Below are 9123 nucleotides of genomic sequence, written 5' to 3'. Positions count from 1 at the left end.
GCTGAATTTCTCCTCCTTTTTTATTGCAAAGGGCATTTGTTTGAAAATATGATTGTTTTAGGCAAATAGGGCCAGATTTCCAGAGGAATTTGGGCACCTAAAGATGTTAATAGATGCCTACTGGTATTTGCAAAAGAACCTAAGCAGATTAGGCAGATAGCTCCCACTGAAATCAACCTGGCCCCTACTGCTGTTGTTTATTTCTCACATGATACCCTAACACATCACACCACACTATAAGGATGCAATGTTTTCGATTGTGTTTTGTGTAGGTTCTTATACTGAGCTCATCACCATAGTATCTGAGGTCCTTCAGGAGTGCATTAAGCAAAATGACTGCACATCAGGCAAGTGTTGTTTGTTCTCTCTCTTTTCCCTGGGGGGTGAAACGTGTGCATTGAAGTGTCTTGTTTTGATACAGTTTGGGATGTGTTTTTTTTAATACATGTTGCTCTGTATTTATGCTAGGGAAGGCAAAATCAAAGACATGCCATTTGCACTTGGAGTGGAAGGTGATGAAGTTTGTGTTAGTCCTTAGTTCCTGGAGGGGTTCATTTCACAGCCGTGACTGGCCTCTGAAAGTTGCAAAATTAATTCTGACTCTGGCGTGGAAGAAGCAGTAGGTGTCGATGATCACTTAAGGAAAAATAAATGATCTCAACTCAGCCCTGAGCAAAGCAAGTGCATCTTCTATTGAGATCTGTGGGGCTGGGTATTGGGGCTACGAGTCTGAATTGAGCTTCGGTGTTTATGTAAAACTGCAGAGTAATAAATAACGAGGCAATAGCAAAACACAAGAAGACTGATCTGTATCTTAGTAGAGGATCTTCATTTTTCTATGGGAAAATTTTAATGAAAAATTCATCATTTTTTCTCAATTAATATTTCAAATTTTTAAACGTACTGACTAGCTCTATAGATAATTGCAAAACAGGATGACTTGTCCATAAACATTTGTGTGTGAAAAATGTGTTCTGTTTGTTTTTGATGAAACTGCCACGAAAGCTTTTATTAGAAAATCAAAATTTGGGAAAATTCGGACCAACTCCATTTTTTACTTTGCTGCAACATCAGCCTTTTAAACTGACAAGAAGATGAGACGTCAGGTGGACATGAACAGTCAAAATAAATGAGAACAGCACTTCAGCACTTAAGGTGAGCTTTCATTCCTCAAAGCACTTTACAAACAAGTCCCTCAAGTCCCCTGTGTGGTAGGTCAGAATTATTAACTCTACTTAACTGAGGGCACCAGATGTTAATTGACTGTCACACAGTGACAAGTTAGAACTCATAATGTCCAGATTCCCTATCCCACATTTAAAAGGCCATGTTTCTTCTCACTTAGTTTAGATCGGGGTCGTCAATTATTTTTTGTCAAGATCCAAATTTCTTGTTCAAGGTATAGTCGAGATCTCGACTTCAGAGAAAATAACAACAATAAAAAAAAAACCAACCCAACAACAATAATGCTAATATTAAGTTAGTAAAAATATTCTGGGGTCTGTTCAGAAGCATCTGAGGGTCGTGATTTGGCATGCGGTCTGCTATCGACTACCCCTGCTCTAGCTCACGGCTTTATATGAAAACTGGCAGTTAGGAGTGATGCGAAGGGGAAGTGTTAGAGACGTTTGCCCTGCAAAGGAAAACAAAGTGGTTATGAATAGTACTAGGAAGAGGTGTGTGTATTGTGCACACTTCTATCAAGTCAGGGTCTCTGGGGAACCATGTGGAGGAAGGACTCGTTGCTTCCTCTTTCCGCCCAGGAGGAGCCAAGTTTCTCTTCTTCCCCCCCCCCCCATCACATCAGGATCTCTGAGGGCTTGTGTGGGGAACAGGTCTCAGTTCCTCCAAGAAGGTGACACATCCGTGAGGCTGAAGCTGCGAGCCCCGGTGGGACTGAAGCCCCGAGTTCTGGCATGCCCCGCGGTCCACTGAAAAGTCTCTGGTGGTCCGGATTTGGACCACGGGCAACCTATTGGCTACCCCAGTTAGATCTTTGTCTCTCAACATTCTGTTGAACATCATCAGATGGATCCTCTATAGAGACGATGAGGAGACAGAAAATCCCACAGGGAATTACTTCTGGCTGCTGCAGGACTATACAGAGCTTTGAATCATGCAGAATGCCATTCATTGAGGGGTGTGTGGGTGGGCATGTGGGTGAGTGAGATTGACAAGATAAATGCTGGGTTTTCATATTTCTTCTTGAGATAGCATATTAGTAGCACTTTATAGGAAACGGATAATTTCCTCTTTCTCTATCTGGCAGACTGTGCACTACATTCAGGCAAAGATATAAACAATATTCCCATCACAAAATAATGGAATCGTAGGATTGGAAGGGACCTTGAGAGGTCACCTAGTGCAGTCCTCTACACTCATGGCAGGGCTAAGTATTATCTAGACCATTCCTGGCAGGTGTTTGTCTAACCTGCTCCTAAAAATCTCCAATGATGAAGATTCCACAACATCCCTGGGCAATTTATTCCAGTGTTTAACCACCCTGACAATTAGGAAGTTTTTCTAATCTCCAATTTAAACCGTCCTTGCTGCAATTTAAGCCCATTGCTTCTTGTCCTATCCTCAGAGGTTAATGAGAACAATTTATCTCCCTCCTCCTTGTAACATTCTTTTATGTAATTGAAAACCATTATCATGTCCCCTTTCATTCCTCTCTTCCGCATCACTAAACAAACCCATTTTTTTCAATTTTCCCTCACAGGTCATGTTTTCTAGACCTTTAATCATTTTTGTTGCTCTTCTCTGGACTTCCTCCAGTTTGTCCACATCTTTCCTGAAATGTGGCACCCAGAACTGGACAAAATGCTCCAGCTGAGGCGTAATCAGCGTGAAGTAGAGTGAAAGAATTATGGTACTTCTTGTGTCTTGCTTACAACCCTCCTGCTAATACATCCTAGACTGATGTTTGCTTTTTTTTTTTTCAACAGTGTTACACTGTTGACTCATATGTAACTTGTGATTCACTATGACCCTCAGATCCCTTTCTGTAGTACTCCATCCTAGGCAGTCATTTCCCATTTTGTACGGGTGCATCTGACTGTTCCTTCCTAAGTGGAAGGATTTGTCCCTATTGAATTTCATCCTATTTATTTCAGACCATTTCTCCAGTTTGTCCAGATCATTTTGAATTTTAATCCTATCCTCCAAAGCACTTGCAATGCCATTAGATAAATCATTGATGAAGATATTGAACAGAACTGGACCCAGAACTGATCCGGCTGGACCCCACTTGATATGCCCTTCCAGCATGACTGTGAACCACTGATAACTACTCCCTGGGAACAGCTTTCCAACTATTTATGCATCCACCTTATAGTAGTTCCATCTAGGTTGCATTTCCCTAGTTTGTTTATGAGAAGGTCATGCAAGACAGTATCAAAAGCTTTACTTAAAGTGGAGATATACCACTTCTACCGCATCTCCCCATCTACAAGCCTTGTTATCCCATCAAAGAAAGCTGTCAGGTTGGTTTGACATGATTTGTTCTTGACAAATCCATGCTGTTACTTATCACTGTATTATCTTCTAGGTGTTTGCAAATTGATTGCTTAATTATTTGCTCCATTATCTTTTCGGGTACACAAGTTAAGCTGTCTGGTCTGTAATTCCCTGGGTTGGCCTTATTTCCCTTTTTATAGATGGGCACTAGATTTGCCCTTTTCCAGTCCTCCGGAATGTCTCCTGTCTTCCATGACTTTTGGAAGATAATCGCTAATGGCTCAGATATCTCCTCTGTCAGCTCCTTGAGTATTCTAGGAGGCATTTCATCAGGTCCTGATGACTTGCAGACATCTAACTCGTCTAAGTAATTTTTAACTTGTTGTTTCCCTATATTAGCCTCTGATGCTACCTCATTTTCACTGACAATCACTATGTTAGACGTCCAATCACTACTAACCTTTTGGTAAAAACTGAAACAAAAAAGTCATTTAGTACGTCTGCCATTTCCACATTTTCTGTTATTGTTCTCCCCCCTCCCATTTCCCTCCTGTCCTCAGTCTTCCTCTTGTGTCTAATGTATTTGTAGAATGTTTTCTTTCCACCCTTTATGTCTCTAGTTCATTTAATCCCATTTGTGTCTTGGCCTTTCTAATTTTGTGCCTACATACTTGTGGGTTTTTTTATATTCCTCCTTTGTCCTTTGACTTAGTTTCCACTTTTTGAGTTTCAGGTCACTGAGACCAGGATGGTCTCTTTCCATACTTCCTATCTTTCCTATGCAGTGGGATAGTTTGCTCTTGTGCCCTTAATAATGTCTCTATGAAAAACTGCCAACTCTCTTGAATTGTTTCTCCCTTAGACTTGCTTCCCGTGGGATCTTACCTACCAATTCTCGGAGTTCACTAAAGTCTGCCATCTTGAAATCCATTATTTTTATTGTGCTGTTTTCCCTCCTATCATTTCTTAGAATCATGAACTCGACCATTTCATGGTCACTTTCACCTAAGCTGCCTTCCACTTTCAAATTCTCAAGCACTTCTTCCCCGTTTATCAAAATCAAATCTAGACCCACCTCTCCCCTTGTAGATTTCTCCACCTTCTGAAATAAAATTCTGGAGCTGGTGCAGAAATGAATTTCAGATGGGATTTTGCTGGAGTGGCATATTTCTCTGGGCCTGACCTTCCAATGATGTCAGTGGACTTTGGATCAGGCCATAAATTGCTGACTGGGTTATCACATTTTGCGAAATGTGCAGCCTTTTACATTGCAGGAGACATATTTCTGTGCTGATTGTAATTTTAAATAATTATTAGGTCACCAAGACCTGAGAACAAGCGTTAAAAAAAATGAAAATGCAAATCAATAAATACACAAAGGCTCAGCATTCTGAATGGAATTCAAGCTGTGAGGTGTGTGATCCTTGTCTGAGGATGTTCTCAGAGGTGATGGAAAAATACAACATGAATTTTCCATTGGAGGAAATGGCATTTTAAGGAGTGAACTAATTATCTGAGGCAAAACAAAACCTTCTCTCACTCAGGAACACTGAAGCTGATAAACTGTTGCCTTAGCAACCCGAGGAAAGAAAGTCACAGAAACCCCATTTCCGTCCTGTCTGATGGAGGAATCAATTCATAATTATTCCAGTGAATGCTGGAAAGTTTTGCCAATTAAAAACTAGCCACCTTGGCATCAGTTAAGTGAGTCCCAGTTCAAAGAGTTCAGGGAGCAGGGCAGAAATGCCAAACCCATGGAAAAAACGAAGAAATTGGGCTTGGTTTTGGCTTAATTGCCTGTTGGCTAGTTTTTGGCTTGTAGCTTGTTGCTTGTTTGACTTGTAGCTTGTTGTAGTTTGTTGCTTCTTTTTTTTTTATCGGCTCCCGGCAAGCAGGGGCAAAGGGGGAGAGAGAGTCAGGGGTGCACAGCGGGCCCACCACAGTCCCAGAATGCACGCCAGGGGGATCTAGTTATATAGAGTGTTGGGGTTCTTAGGGATTGGCTTGTTTTGAAATGGGATTAGCTTGATTTTTGGCTTATTGTGAAAGTCGGGGAGCTTATTTACCACGTGACAGTTAGCAACCGTGAAGCAGGGATTGGTGTGGTGCATAATGGATAGGAGCCCATAGCATAAGTTGATGAAGCATAGTATATAGTTAAGAACCCTCTGATAGGGAAAACCGTCTATGGTAGCTGATTGGATTTGTTATTACAAATAATTCCCATTTCATCAGCTTTCATGATGTTGGGAAATCAGGGTTGTGAAGAGGTTAGCTTACATTTATTTCTAGTGGGAGGAGAAACACTAGGGAATGCAGGAGTGCTACTGCCATAAGAAGAGAAAGAAAAGAAAATTAGTTTAGCAACTATAGTATGATTTCATAGGGCAGGTCTATACTATGGGGTTAAGTCGACCTAAGTTATGGAACATACCATAGGTCGACTTATTGCAGTGTCTACACCATGCTGGGTCGACAGGAGTAACTCTCCTGTCAACTTACCTTATGCTTCTCATTCTGGTGGAGTACCAGAGTTGATGGGAGAGTGATTGGTGGCCAATTTAGTGGGTCTTCACTAGACCCGCTAAATCGACCGCCAGTGGATTGATTTCTGCAGCATCGATCCACGGTAAGTGTAGACAAGCCCTAATAAATTAATATAGGCTTTGAGGTGCAGGGGTGCTTTAAGGGTACCCTCTTTCAGGCAGGACTAGTGTTTAAGTAATATTATTGAGGAAGCTGGGAGTCTCCTGTTTAGTCAGATGTATTTATTTAACTGCTATATTCATTGCTCATTGAAACACCTGGTGCATCTCTGGAGACACCACAGTGCATCATGGGAGATGTAGCCAAGCCATGAAGCCTAGCCCACAGAGAGAAATGAGAACAGGAGGCACCTAAACTACAACTCCCATGAGGCACTGCAGCATCTCAGGGAAACACACGTTAATGCTGAACCAAACTGAAACTTTTCAACACTTCCGAATAGTAATTTTTCTGACCTTAGTGTTCAGTGAAAAATTTTGATATTGTTATGAGTTGTGTGGAACTTGGTTATGGGTTCAATTAACACCCACCCAACTAAGGAAAAAGGAGTGTGTGAACCTTCCTTGGAGCTTTTGGCTGAGTACTGGTTTGGATAGGTGTGTTGGGGGGGAGTGGGATGAGTGGGCTGGGAAGGCAGAACTGAAATAGTTGGAAGCCAGAAAGAGAGAGAGAGAGAGACTAAAGGAGCATGTGAAATCTGACCCTGGAATTAACCTGAGGAGAGGCTTTTTTGGTCAGGGGTGCGGGCTGAAAAGGATGCTGTTGGTGCTGTGACCAAAAGGAGCTGTTTCCTCCTATTTGATTACTTCTGTGTTCAGAAACACAGGACTTTGTACATTCTTTATAAACAAAAACCAGACTCCATCAAGTCCTATTTCCAGCTGGAACATCCCAAGGGCCCTGAAACTTTAACTAGCCCCTCAGGTCAAAAAGGGGCAACAATATTTCCACTTTTCATCCTGATTTGGGATGAAAACAAATGTTAAAACATCAGAACTTCCCATGAGATGGAAATTCCAATTTTTGACCGACTCTCACTATTATTCACTTTTATAAGAATTGGGAGAACGGTAGCAGAAGGTATTGAGCAGGATTCACAACCTGTAGGCTGACAGGGACTGCCACATGATGGCTCCTTAAAACTGCCTGCTGCGATATTACAGGATGCCTTAAGCCTACTCACCTCAACAGCTTCTACCTCCTCATGGGTATTGCTCTTCCAGATACACCTCTACCCTGAGCAAAAAATTCTTACCGCGTTATAGGTGAAACTGCGTTATATCAAACTTGCTTTGATCCGCTGGAGTGCACAGCCCCGCCCCACCCCCGGAGCACTGCTTTACCGCGTTATATCCAAATTCGTGTTATATCGGGCCGCGTTATATCGGGGTAGAGGTGTATATACCGGGAAGTTGCTAGTAGAGAGCATATGGCAATGCACAGACCAACGACATCTGTGATATGATACAACACTGATGCGGAGCTGACCGAAGTCACAGCAAAAAATTTTTGCCACCATTTAACCCCTAACGTTGTCACCCAAACAGACGAGGGTTCAGGTCTGGCCAGCAAGAGAAGAGAACAGCCTTGTAGCCTGTGCGCTCTGGCTCCCACCAGTTGAGCACCTACCACATGGTGCACATCAGCCCTGGGTTATATGGTGTTGCCTTAGGTGACTCTGCACTGGAGTTGGTCAGTGTAGAAAAACAGTGCTCTAGTGGGGCTACATCACCGGCCCCAATATGTGTGACTACAACAGAGAGCCTCAAAATATGCAGCATTTGCCCAAGCTGCCACTTGCTTGAGTGTGACTGTTCTTCCCGTGACCTGGCAGAGAGCAATGATTGGGCATTCGCATGTGCTTGGATGTGGCAGGAAGCAGGATGAGGACACGACCAGAAGAAAAATGAATATTTATCAGGGCCGACAAGAGGGGGGGGGAAGCCGGTACAAATTACCGGGGCCCGGCGGTCTGGAAGGGGGGCCCGGGGCCTGGCTTCCCCGGCTTCGTCAGCCCCGTTTAGGGCTTCATCAGCCCTGTCTGCCCGTGCTGGGGGAGCCGAAAATTTTTTTTCACCGGGGCCCGAACCCGCTCTCAGTGGCCCTGATATTTATACAGACTGTGAGCTTGTCTCCGATGGAACCTGTCATAATTCCACACTGAACTTACTAGAGCCTGGATTTAGATCCCAATTACTTTTCTGGGCAGTTGGGGAACTTTTCCAGTTCATGTTGCAGTCCTGGGAAAGGCCCTTGCTAACAGCACTGTTGGTAAAAGATGGGCCGGATTCCCAGCTGCTGTAAAATAGCGCAACTCCACTGAAGTTAATGGCGCTACTCCAATTTAGGTCAGCTGAGGATCTGACCCACAAAATCGAATACAGATAGTGTAGCTCAATGCAACAAAGAAGGCATGGCGGCCTAGTTTAGCAGGGGGACATGTACACTGTTTCCCCCAACCAAGGGCCAGCAAATGCTAGCTAAGGACAGGTACCTACCATATAAGGTATAACGGGGCAGGAAAAAATCACAGAAAGAAGTTAAAAAAATTCTCTCTTTTACATCCCTTGAGTGTTGTCCAGAGTTGAATACAATATAGAACCTTAAAGGAGGAGCCTCCTTGTTCCAACAGGTGCCACTTTGATAGGGTGACCAGATGTCCCGTTTTTAATGGACAGTCCCGTTTTTTGGGACTTTTTCTTATATAGGTGCCTATGACTCCCCCTCCCCTTTTTCACAGTTGCTATCCGGTCACCCTACACTTTGAGAGATGTGCATCAGACCTCCACGAAAAGTGTTAATCCAACAAATTCTAAAGCAGACCCCCCACCCCGTCCTTGTTGGATCAAAGTTCCCTCTTTGTACAACTATCCTGTGAGCATTAAAGTCCATGATACCATCACTTAGTAGCAACCCTAGTATACACCCTTCCTTCTTCCCATGCCCTACAAAGCAGAAGAAACTACAAAGCTATGGCTGAACCTATTAAAGTAAGAATCTGCACGTTTGGATTTTCTCTGCAAGGCACCCACCCTTACTTAACATACCGGGCGGAAAAAAGCCAGTCAAACAGAAACCTTACAAGACAGTATTAAGCTAGCCATGTGACATTGCCAA

This window comes from Mauremys mutica, chromosome 13, assembly GCF_020497125.1.
Source record: "Mauremys mutica isolate MM-2020 ecotype Southern chromosome 13, ASM2049712v1, whole genome shotgun sequence".
Taxonomy (NCBI): Eukaryota; Metazoa; Chordata; order Testudines; family Geoemydidae; genus Mauremys; species Mauremys mutica.
This window is presented reverse-complemented; position numbering follows the sequence as displayed.